Here is a 12,854-nt window from a genome sequence, read left to right as displayed (position 1 = left end):
TACCCAGCCATGGCCACCAGGCCTGGTGGGCTGAACGAGAGGCAAGGACATGCCTTCCCTTCCTCCTCAGTACTCTAAGATGTTCTTGGAGCTCCATGGGGAGAACACAGCCCATAATCTCCTCCTCCCTACTTGGTTGCTAGTTCCAGCACGTTCCTCCTCACCAAGGCCCCCAGCCAAAGCTGCCTGAAGAACTCTACAGGGAGCATGTGCAGGACACCACAAGTCTGATGTAACATTTAATGACCAACTCTCCCCAGGTCCCTACATTAATACAAAACTACTTTCAGTAGCTAGTTCAGTCATGCCGTTAAGGGCTCCAGGGCTGAGCCTAGGTAAAAAGGAGATGATGAACGAGGCAATGAACATCAGCAACTTGCTATGATTTTGAGTGGAAAGGAGAGACATTCACAGAGCCAGAGGTCTACTTGTGGCCTCTGAGGGCAGAACTCTGCTGTGTTCATCTTGACATTCTGGAAGCCTGGGTCAGAGGACTATTCCTGGTAGGTATTCAAAACATGGTGGGCCACTCACTATACAGTCAGTATACAGGGATTCTAGGGACAAACAATCCCCCAGAGATGCGCAAACACAAACTGATCCCCTCTTTCAGTGGGGGACCAGAGATTATGTGATACTTTCCAGCCACTCAAAGTGAATCCTGCCTCCACATTACTCTGAAGAACTTCAGTTGAACTTGACCTGGAAGCTTGAAGGATGTGAGGGACAGGAGAATTTGTAGTGAGGAACTTCCTACAGAACATAGGCTGAGTCAGAAGCAGAAGTTCTAAAGAATCTAAGGTGACCTACGGCCCCACGGTCCTTACAATAACCATAAAGATAAGACCGCTGGGGGAAAATATGGCATAGAATGCCAGAGAAAATGTCAATTGGATGCTGATAAAAATGCAACAGATAGGAGTCGAGTGTACATCTCTCCTAGGCTCCCATTTATTACAAACACACACATGAACACAACCAGAAAAAAAGGCCTCCAAATGCTGCCTTATCTTGGTCTTATTTTCAGTTTTCAGAAATCCTATTTCCATGGATACCATGGGGCAGAATAAACTGTACTTGGCCATTCAGTAATCCAGGTCCCAGCCCCTTCCCCTCCCCATCCTCTACTCTCAGGAGCTTCCCTAATTCCAGTTCTCACTGCAGTCAGACCCTGAGCCCAGTTCTGCTGTGCCTCTGGCCAGCCCATGATCATGCACCAGTGCCCTTGCTTCTGTGAGCCTCAGTTTTCTCATCTGTAAAATGAGGAGGCGGGCCTGAGGAGTCCCTAAGGCCCTCTGCAGTCCCACCAGCATTCAGGCTGTGGGGCTGCAAGGCTCTCAGGTATAGACAATTTACCAGATCACTGAGCCCCACCTGGCTACCATTGTGTGAGGGCCTCCCCTGGGCATTAACTGTCTGGAAACATCGACATCCATCTTTCTGAATATCTGGTTAAAATACTCACCTAATCCTAACCTAATTCTTTCAATTTGGGGAGAGAATTGAAGAAAAAAAATGCAAGCAGCCTGAAGCCTGAATGCTAACAGATGGGTAAAAAGTATGTATAAATTACACCCGCTGCTGTCAATTCAAGCTCTCCAGATAAAGTGATATGAAAGGTGTTTCATTTATAGGGAAAATTAATTGCCAGCTGTATGACTGGATGGTGTGAAGAAACCACAGCCACACGATGTGTCCCATATATTTTTCCTGGCTGGATTTAGCATGTTTTGTGCCAAGAGCTCTTACTCAACTCTAGACCTGGAGGCACCAAGGAAAACATGACCCTCAACCAACTGTTCCCAAGTTAGGCTAAAGCTAAGAAAGCTATGAATGCAGGATCAGGGGTACATGGCAGAGGGAGTTGAGTTGCTGGCCCTACCTGCCACCAGCCCTGACCTCTCAGACCTCGGTTTTCTTATCTGCCAGCACAGCTACCTAAAACTTGTCCACTCTTGACTGTGAGGCAACACTCTCCAATTTGTCAGTGTCCTGAGAACTGGAACATATTCAGTCTAATCTAATTTCACCTTGCCTTGCCAATCATTCTCATCCTGAGCCCTCAGCCCCTTTCAGAGAATAACACTGACACCTAGAACCCCAGCCCTATTGTTAACTCTAGGGACAACCCGCTCTGAGCCTGGTCAATCACCCTACCCTTCAGCCTTCAATCTTTACTAATAAACTGAGGCTCCCATCACTAAACTCCATAAACTGGTGAACTTCAACTACAGACATTTATTTATCATAGTCCTTGGGACCAGAAGTCTAAGATCAAAGTGCTAGAAGATTCTGGGCCTGGTGTGAGCTCTCTTCCTAGTTTGTTGATAGCCACCATCTTATTGTATCCTCATGGTAGAAAGAGAATCAGTTCTGGTCTCTTCTCCTTCTGAGGGAACTAATTCTATCCTGAGAGTCCCACTCTCATCACCTCTGTCCCAAAGGCCTCTCATCCAAATTCCATCATGTTGGGTTTTGGCCTTCAACACGTGCATTTGTAGGCATGCAAATGTGTGGTCCGTGGCAAAGGTGCTTTGCTGTAAGGTTCAGAGTTCACTACCCATGCCAAGACTATGGTCTAGATAGGAAGGCTCCTGTTTTTGTCACTAAGCAGGTCAAGAGGCTAAGGGGACAACTCTATGGGGAAAGAGTCAGCAAGTACAGGCCCTCTGGTCTGGCTGAGTACATCCTCACCAGAGGCCATTTTCAGAAGGAGTGTGCATCCCAAGAGCTCAATGCTCAAGAGCTCAAAGGGCTCAATGCTATATCTTGATCTTCAGCAACACAGATGGACAAGAGTGAGAAAGAAGTGTTGGCAAAGCCCAGACAGTTGCACTACTGATTTCTATGGAATCTCCTTGACAACCAACCCCACCAAATGTGCTCCCTGGATCATTTGGTGACAATGTCCTTATGCCCAGATCCATTTCTGAGATGTATAGACTGAGATGCTAAGAGCCTTCCTAACTCTCAGGCACATTTGGTCACTGGGTAGTCAGAAGCTGGGTACCAGTGGACTCACCCAGTATCCTCATCCTCTCCTCTGGCAGTAGGGAGGCAAGGGGGTCACCCTGCAGCCTCCATCTTAGGAGATTTCTTCTGCTTCCTGATACTCCCCCCCCCCACCTCCCCCTTCCTTCCTTCCTCCCTCCCTCCCTCCCTCCCTCCCTCCCTCTTCTTTCCTTCCTTCTTTCCTTCCTTCCTTCCTTCCTTTTTCTTTCTTTATTTTGCAGGAGATAAGGCAAAGAGTCTGGCCCACTCTGAAAGGACTAGTTTGGGGCACACATTTGCTGCCTCCTGTACATCCCCATGAGCCGGAATCCCTGGCTTCAGCCCCATCACTTGTGCCCACCCCACCAGCTGCTCATGGGACCGGTACAGGGAGTCTTTCCATTCTGTGTGGGGAGGGGCTGAGTGGGAAGATTCCCATCTTGCCCCCCTATAGCATTTATCAGAACTATTAAGACAATGAGCTAATATTCTATGCAGATTTAAATAATAAATTAATCTACATTATACTGAGGAGGCGTGAGAGAGACTTAATTATCTGGTGTACCTTAGGGTGGAAATGAAGGTTGGCAATCGTGCTGGGAATAGACAGTTACCCGTGATCACACTGATGCAGAAGCTCAGACATCAGGCCCATGGGCAGAGGTGGGAAAGTACTCCCAATGCTCTCTAGTCACAGAGGAGAGGGGGGCACCCCCTTTTCACCATCTCTCCAGGGAGTACCAGGAATATAATTTCTTATGTTGCCTGAATGCCAGCAGGCAACTGCTGTGAGGGTAAGGATGGAGTGTAGCTTGACCTATTTGCTGGGGAGGTGTTGGGGTTATGGGTTACCACCAAGCAAACAGAGCTAAGAAAAAAGCTCATTACAGAATAACCAGCCAGCACTGGACCTCATCTTTGTGATTTGCTGACTGGGTAACCTTAGGCAGCCTAGTCACCTTATCTGAGCCTCAATTTCCACATCTGTATGAATGTTATACCACCTGTATCTGGGGTTGCTAGTGAACTGATCCTATGTTGGGAAGTTTGAAGCATTAAGCACAGCTCCCTGGGCAGGAAAGTGTCAGGAAATGGGAATGGGAAGAGTCTGTCAGAAAGTTGGGGGATAGGAATAGTGAGTCTTTGAGGATGTGGTGAGTTGCTCTGTAGGGTCCACAGTTATTGTCTTAAAGGCATAGACTGTAACAGCAAGCAGAACTGGAAATTCAACCTGGTGTTCTTCCTTCTGTTCAGCTAGCCAAAGCCAGCCCTGTGGTTAATGTTTTTCCCTGGCTGGTTCCTGCCACTCCCTGCAAGTGAGCTTTTCACACCCGGAGCTGGCCTGCCTGAGAAAGAACTATTTTCAGACCAGCAGCTATAGAAACAAGAATGTGAAGGTGCTACTTCCAACACCCTTCCCACCTGCCCTAGCCCAGGGTTGAGGGGAGGGAGGCTGTTTCAGTCCCAGGGCCACTACCTTCTTCCCTGCTACCCCAGAACACACACTGATTCTCTGCTGGGTTTCCTCCTTCTGTTCAAGTTTAGAGTGTGGCTCTGCCTCCAGGCTAGGATCCTTCTGGCTCTGATGATCTGGGTTGGACTATCAGGCTGAAGGCCAGGCATCTGCATGAGCCCCTGAAAGCCTGTGCCTTGCTGAGACGTGATGAGGTGGGGCAGACTGAAGGAAGGCACCTGAGTGATGAATCACTGCAGAATTCAGGGTAGTAGGTGTTGCGGAGATCGTGAGCTAAGAACTTTATCACTCAACTGTTCAAAACCTGTCAGTTGTCTGTCAGTTCTGCAAAGAAACCTGAGGATCAGAGACCTTCCTAAGCAAGAGAGGGAAACTAAGTAGCCAAGCAAAGACAGAGATGCAAAGAGAGATAGAAGACTAAAGGGCAACCTCTTCTCAGTTCCACTACAGCCATAGACAGAAGGGCAGTGATGTGTCACCATACCCAAAAGTCAGAAGAACTCCCCAGCACACATGCATACCAGCTGGGCTTCAGGCTGATCACTAAATGAGCTCTTGGCCTCCATAGGAGACGAAACCCCTAGGTTTCTTTTTCCTTGGAGAAGTTCTTCCGTCTCAGCTAAACTAAAAAAGTGCTTGTTCAAAATCAAGCCAAGATGCTGCCTTGATCTTAAGACACATCCTGTAAGAGGGTAGCACCTTTTTCTAGTGAAAAGGAGAACAGACAACCTCGCCTCCCCAACATCTGCTTCCTTCAAGTTCTCTATCCTGTGACCTCCAGGGTTTGGGGGATCTAAATTTCCCCTAAGCACAGGGATGCCAGTACCCATTTTTCCTCTTCAGGACTTTGGGGGAGCCATAGATGTTCAATGATTGCAGTTTTGGTCTCTTGGCATCAACAGACCAGCTGCTATAAAGCCAGCTCTAATACAGACAATTCCTTGAATCTTCATAAAAGACCCAGGCTGGAGATACTACTGCTCATTTACACACTAGGGAAGCATGCTCTAAAGCCCACTTCCATCTTGTACCAGGGCAGGAAGAAGTTAGCAAAATCCCATTCCAGTCAGTATCTGCAGTTGGGGATGAGGGCACGGAAGGTCTCCTCCATGAAGGTGATTGGTAACCATGCCCCACCCACCAGGGAATAGCAGGATTAACTCTGAGATTCCAGGTACCCGGTGGGTTCTGTTGCACGGTCCTTACAGTCAAGTCCGAGTGGCCACAATTATAGTTAATAGACATAGACTATAAATGCCAGAACCAACCAGTCTCTAGGGCTCTCCATGATCCTGCAGTGGGTGCCTCATCCTCCGCAGAGTAACCCAATGTCTTGTTGTCTGTACTCCTCATTGAACAGCTAATGATGTATGGCTTTGCACTGTTACTTCCCATGTTATTCTGAACTATTAGTTAACTCTTGCATTATTAATTTACTTTTTGTGGTTTATGTTTCAGAGTTTATGTGCATCTTCCTTTCTCTCCAACAAAACTAGAAGCCTGTTACAGCCTTGTTATCCTTGGCCTCATTCTTGTACCTAACATACTGTATGTACATGCATAGATATAATTCACTTTCCACTAAGATTTCTTTTTTTCTTTTTTTGTTAGTCGCATGCTTGAACTCCGGTCCTGGGCATAGTCTCTGAGCTCTTTTGCTCAGGGATAGTATCCTTACCACTTTGAGCCATAGCTCTACTTTCATGTTTATGGTGGTTAATTGGTGATAGGATTCTACAGACTTTCCTGCTAGGCTGGCTTTGAACCATGATCATCCTCCAATCTCAGACTCCTGAGTATCTGGGATTTCAGGTGTGAGCCACCCACGCTGAGCCTCCACTATGATTTTCCTGTTTTAAGACTTCGGCCTTCTGTGGTGATTTTAAATCTTGAAAGAGCCAACCAATCATGAAGACTGGTTTCTACAAATCAATCCCCCTTCCAAGGTCCTAGATAGATATAATCCCGAGGTGTACACAGCATTCTCAAGAGATATAGCTATACAATCCTAAAAAGAATGCAACTTGGGCATCACATGGTCCATCCTCAGGTCCTCTAGGAATCCTTTCCCAACATCTTACAAATAGTCCCTCTAACTTGGTTTGCACTTCCAGCTGGCCCATTCCATGATTGGACAGTGCTTACAGAATGTCCTAGAACAAAGAGCTACAGCCATGACATGCATTTAGAGATTATGTCCACAAATAATATTTTATATTTTATTATTTCTTTATTGTCAAAGTGATGTACAAAGGGGTTACAGTTTCATATGTTAGGCAGTGAGTACATTTCTTATCCAACTTGTTACCTCCTCCCTCATTTTTCCCCCCTTCTTCCCTCTCTCCATTTCCCTCTCCCCTTTGAGTCATACAGTTGGTTTATACCATATAGTTCTGTAAGTATTGCGGTTGCATTGATTTGTATTTTTATCCTTTGTCTCTCCATTTTGATATTCCCCTTCCCTTTCCTAGTTCCAATACATGTATATAAAATATCCAAGGCACCAAAATCAGTTACAGTGATATCAGGGGTAAAACCATAGGGAAGAGAGACAAAAGAAAAATTTTACATGTTATGTTAAAAATAAAAACAATGATAAACCACTTGTTTCCGTAACTTGGAGTTCATTTTGCTTAGCATCATCTTGTGTGTTCACATGTACATAGCTATTGAGCTATTGTTATCTGTCCACAAATACTTTAATGAAAAAATTTAAAAGCTTATATTATAGAGCACTATTCTTTGTCAACCGTGTGTAGTGTGCTGAACACTGTAGAGGTACAGACAGTGGAAAATTCAAGTGTTGAATCTTCAAGAACTCAATTCTTGAATCTTCAAATTCAGCATTTGGTCTAGTTAGTGGCCACCCAAATGTCCAACAGAAAAATAACTCACATAGAAGACATCAGCTTCTGATGGTACTGGCAAAAGTGGGGCATAGGACAGCAGGCTGATTCTTGTCTCCTGGTTCCCACTACCACCAGATAGCCTAGAGTGGCTCCATCCCCAGGCACATGTATGCTTTCTTCAACTGCAGTGGGCCTACCTGGTCTTCCAAGCTCCATTATTCTCTTACTCTCCAGAAGGCCCAACTACTTCTTGGAAGTAGGAGAAGAGACCAATGCAGGGGACATTAAACATAAAGAGGAACAGGTACAACAGCTTGTTTGGGCACATCCCAACCCATCACCTCTAAGACAAAGTTCATTGTATCATTTTTCTTTCATGGTATTTGAAATGCATGTGTGTGCAGTAGAATTCCTGTCGCCCATTCTTCAGACTAAAATAGGATGTGGGCACTAGAAAGAAACTTGACAGTCCTTCCAAGTTCTCTTCTTGCCTGTAGAAAATCAAAAGGGATAAGTATAGATCACAATGGTAAGGAGAGTGCATGGTTAAGAAAATCTCTGAAGGCAAGGATGGGCCCAAGAAGGCTTCCTAGGGCTGGGGATATGGCCTAGTGGCAAGAGTGCCTACCTCATATACATGAGTCCCTGGGTTCGATTCCCCAGCACCACATATACAGAAAATGGCCAGAAGTGATGCTGTGGCTCAAGTGGCAGAGTGCTAGCCTTGAGCAAAAAGAAGCCAGGGACAGTGCTCAGGCCCAGAGTCCAAGCCCCAGGACTGGCCAAAAAAAAAAAAGAAGGCTTCCTAAAAGAGGAGGGCATTGGAAGGTAAAAATCAGTACACAAGAGACCTGGTCATGTCTCTTAGACAGCAGAGCCAGTCTTAACCACCAGCTGTCATTGAATAGACCTTGAGGGCTGCCCTTTAAGGGCGTTTAGAAGACATCAGTCTTTAAGAATGTGACTGACCTTGAAATGGTAAATGGCTGCTCTGGTTCTCAGACAGACATGGGCAGAAAAGTTTTGGTAGGGACACTTGCCAAGTTTTTGCCAAGTAATATTGTATTTTTCTATGTTTTTTTTAAATGTTAGACATGTTTGTTTAACATCTTATAGCTCTTCCCAGTCCCTCTGTTCCAGAATTCCTTTTGCCTGGCCATAGGTTGTCTTCTTTGCCCTTTGTATGTTGTTTATGAACTTCAAGACTGAGGAGCCTTCTTTGATCTCTCTTATTTGTTGTTCTCTTCTTTCTTTAACTTGGTCTTTTCATGTATGTCAGCAAACAAATGTCCCCTTTCCCAACCCACTCCCAGAGCCCCCTTGGGCCCCTATGGGATGTGTTAAGGGGCTTCTCTTTCAAAGGGGCCAGTGACAGCAGGTTTTGGCACCTCTGTCCCCTGTGTTATCAATTGGTCACTACAGCATCACCCTACCTATTGTATAGGTGATGAGTAGAGTCCACATACAGAGTGCATCAGTGCCAGCCCCTGTGCATGACTTGGAAGTTAAGGACCCAGTAGCAGTGAATACAAAGGGAACATCAGATGGGACCCAAAGCTAAAGCCTTCTGGGCCAGGCTAAAAAAATGACACCAGACAGGCATCATTCGTGTCCCTAATTTCTTCAATCAGTGGAAAATTAAATGTTCAAGATGGGAGACCTATTTTATGCTTTTGCAACTTTCCCCTAGGATGCAGGAGGCCTAATTATTCAGGTGCGGCTCTCTACCTCCTGGGATCTCAGTTTCTCATTTGAGGACTGGGCATAATGGTAACTGCCCAGGCAGCCTTACAGATAAGAGCAGGACATGATGCAAGGATTAATATGTCAGCGCATTGAAAAATTATAAAATACTTGCTATCTGCCATAGAAATTTAACAATTTATTCTAGTTGAGGTGATTCGTTTACCAAGGATTTTTGCCTAACTTAAGAGAGAGACAGCAGCTGCCTAAGAGAAAATAAGGAGATGATAACCCACCAGGAAGAGAAGCACTTAATTGCCAGCAAATGGCTGTTATCAGTTCCAGGAATGGAACCCAGGACTTCATATATGCTAGGAAAGTACTTACCACTGAGGTTTATCTCCAGACCTAATTGGCCAGTTTTAATTAGGTACCTACTGTATGCCAGAGAATGAACTAAGATGGGGATCCAGGATGAATAACACAGTCAGGGAACAGCATTGCTTCTTGGCTCATCCAAGACAGACAAGCAGAGTGGCAACTGGAGTCCTTTCCTCCCCTTACTGGTCCCGGTACCCAGCATCCTTGGGCAGCCAGGCCCAGGAATGAATTCTCTAGAGCTAGGATTGAGGGAGGAAGCTGGCAGGGTGGGAGAAGGCAGCCTCACCCTGAGACACCTGCAGCTATAAAAAGCTCTGCCCCCACCTTAAGACCAAGTGAGAGCTGTTAATGTGAGTGCCAGATCCCCATGGGGTGAGTAGAAGCAGCAGGCACCTCCCCTGGGGCCAGGGCACCCTGGAAGGGTCTGCACTTTTGCTCAGTGTGGGAGGTGACAACAAGAGCCTGACAGACTGCCTCCCACCCCACCCCCCTTACTTACCCAGAGGTGAGGGAGAGAGACCTGAGGTGCTGGGAAGACAGACAGGGTATTGGGAACTGGCCTCCCAGCCTGCTAACAGATGCCACATATACCAACTGCATCTGCAGCCCCGTGTCTGCAAAGAAGTCCCCAAATTGTCCTTATCTGGGGCCGATTCTAAGAAGGTCTGGTAGTACCTGGCTTAGGTTTTGCCTAAAGTTCCAGCAGTCCAGAGCTTGTTGTCCTAACCCACACCATCCTCCCCGCCCCCAGATGTTTGGGGAGTGGGGGTGGGAACCTGCTGCAGTGCTATTACAGTATTTGCATTTATATGAGGCACAGACCCCAAGTCTCAGGTCTCTGGGTGCTTTTACAGCCCTGTGTATACATAATTTATTTTTGTTGCTATTTAATCAGTCTCTGTATTGAAATGAAAAGTTTCCAAGGGGCCCAAGGTTATTATGCAACTTTCCATTCCACCAGCAACTCTGAGTACCCCCAGATCACGCTTAGCTGAATAGGTGGAGTGAAGGGATTGGGCAGGGGGCTTAGGATTCGTGCTCACAACGTAAGCTGAAGCAGAGGCCAGGTTGCTGAAGGCTGAGTACTCCAAGCTGAGAGTAGCTGGTAGGAGAATGAACATTGAGAGCCACCTTGAACTTCCAGAGAGGTGATAGCTGAAGATCTTGAGACAAAGGGCATGGTTAGAAGGAACAACCAGCCTGAACTTGTGGTTTTGAGTCAGAAGACAGAGAAAGGTTATGCAGGGATTACAGAAGCTGCCGGGAAGCTTCAGGTAGGAGCTAGATTCAGGAGTCAGGGAGGGAGAAGGCCCAAGTGTAGCATCCTGAGTAGAGGTCAGTCCAAAGAAGTGATAAGGTTATGTTGGGTTCCTTAGGTAAATCTCAAGGAGAGCTGGTACCCCAACCAAAGCAAGCCTAGACTTACCAGTCTTCCCTCAAATCATTTTTGGAGCAATGATGAATAACCAAGAGAGACTGCAGCATGAGCTGAAGTTTGTGGCTCTGTTTTCTAGAGCCAAGGCCCTGCAAGGACAGTTGTCTCTGCATGGTATGACACTGCCCACTGAGAAAGTCCAGGGTCCCTGGCAGCAGATGCATACACAAATATGCATGCAGACGACACACAGTTATGCAAAGCTATGAGCAAATACAGGCATGCATGCACATTCACAAACACACATACAAACCTGTGGATACAAGCTCACTGGCAACAGACACATACACACATGTACACAGATGCACACAACACATCTGAGGCAGATATACACACTCCCAAATGTGCATGTGCTTGTACTTTCCCAGCCCTCTGGCTTACCTGTGTGATGGCCACATCCATGGGGGAGAGGCCCGTACTACAAGAGAAGGTAGGTTGGAGATGGAGAAGTAAGAAGCAGAAAGCAGCATATGGTCAAGGGACATGGGTGTCTGAGGGCAGGGCAGAGCAAATACTCAGAGGAGCACTACCTAGGCAATCATGATTCCCCAGCCTCTGTTGTTAAACAGGCAACTACCATGTATTAAAACATCCCTTCCCTGATAGTACAGTCCTCATGGTCACCCATTCCTCCCCAGTGATACACTTGCTAAGGCCTCAACAAACATTTGCTGGGACTGCCACTTCAGGTTCTGGGAACCTAGGTGATTATGACACCCATGGGTGAATATAGCCTTGAAGGGCCTGTTGAATTCCACAACCACTTCAGGTGTTTAAATGCTGTTGAGAAGGTGTATAAATAAGTATGAATGGCCTTGTCCAATCATCATGAGCCTGAAGATTATGGATTTGGCTAGAAGAATCAGGTCCATACCTTACCCCATGACACTGTCACTTTACAAGCCCCAGGCACAACCTACTTTGAGAGTCACTTTCTGATCCTCTGGTCTCATAAATCCTTGCTGATAGCAGGCCTTCCTTTGAGCATAGACTTAAAGTTGGTACTCTTGTAAAAATATGACGTAATTAGATTATCCTGTTTGGAAAAAAAGAAATTATGAGTCCTTACAGAAGTTCATGGATTCCATCAATTGTCCTGGACTTGGTAAGGCTCCTGTAGATACATGAGCTGTGATCTGGCTTCTGTGGAGTAATACCTTGGGACCACAGCCACATCCCAAAGGATACTCTCGCATGGAAAAGCTCCTCTGCTCAGTATCTCCTTCTTTCCAGCTAGAGGAAGTCCATTGGGAACATCCCCATAGCCCTACCCTCTCATTTTAGAGGCACAGAAGCCCACAGCAAGATTTCACCTTTGTCTTCTTCACCAGTTCCTTGCCCATCTTTGGCAAATCATCTGAATGATGGCTGGCTAAGTTACAAGCTTCAGATCCACATGGCCCACACCCTCCCCTCTTCTGTACATCCCTGAGACTCAGACACTGGCCAAATCTGTTTTGTTTTTTTTTTATTTTCCTCTCATCACCCTGATTATTCCCTGTTTAATTAAAATTTGTTTCAGCTAATAGGCCTTAAATTAGTATTTTCAAATATTGACATCTACAGGACCCTCATTCATTATTTTTGAAAGCTCTAGGGCTAATTGCTTTATCACCCACCAATTAATTACTCATTCACTGGACAGGTAGCCATTGCCCCCCACAACATGGGTGAACATACTCTCAGATAATCAAAGCCACACATAGGACACATGTACTCAAACATGACTGCCTAGGTATACACATACACACACACACACACACACACACACACACACACACACTGAGCAAGAGCCAGGACTATCAAAGTCTGAAGTAAAATCTATCATCATGAGTCTCTTGTCAATCTAGTCTATCCACCCCTCAACCATAGAGCCAATTCACTGAGACTGGAGCCATTAAGATTTAGTCTTCTTTGCTCTCTTTCCAGCACAGGGAGCAGCGACTCTCAAAGAAATGCAGAGCTAGGAAGGTTCCCACGTTGGCAGCTAGTGACCAGTGCCAGAAGGGAAGAAACTGAGTGATGTCCCCATGAGGAGTGA

The 12,854-nt window shown here is 46.1% G+C and overlaps 1 protein-coding gene across 26 annotated transcripts in view; it reads left to right on the top strand.

Annotated features, from left to right (window-relative positions):
• Celf4 (CUGBP Elav-like family member 4) overlaps positions 1–12,854 on the top strand; it is a 274,483-nt gene that overhangs the window by 114,712 nt on the left and 146,917 nt on the right. The gene's annotated exons all lie outside the window — the stretch shown is intronic.

This window comes from Perognathus longimembris, chromosome 15, assembly GCF_023159225.1.
Source record: "Perognathus longimembris pacificus isolate PPM17 chromosome 15, ASM2315922v1, whole genome shotgun sequence".
NCBI classification, from domain to species: domain Eukaryota; kingdom Metazoa; phylum Chordata; class Mammalia; order Rodentia; family Heteromyidae; genus Perognathus; species Perognathus longimembris.
The sequence above is the reverse complement of the archived record's forward strand: the minus strand, read 5'-3'. Positions and strand labels throughout refer to the sequence as shown.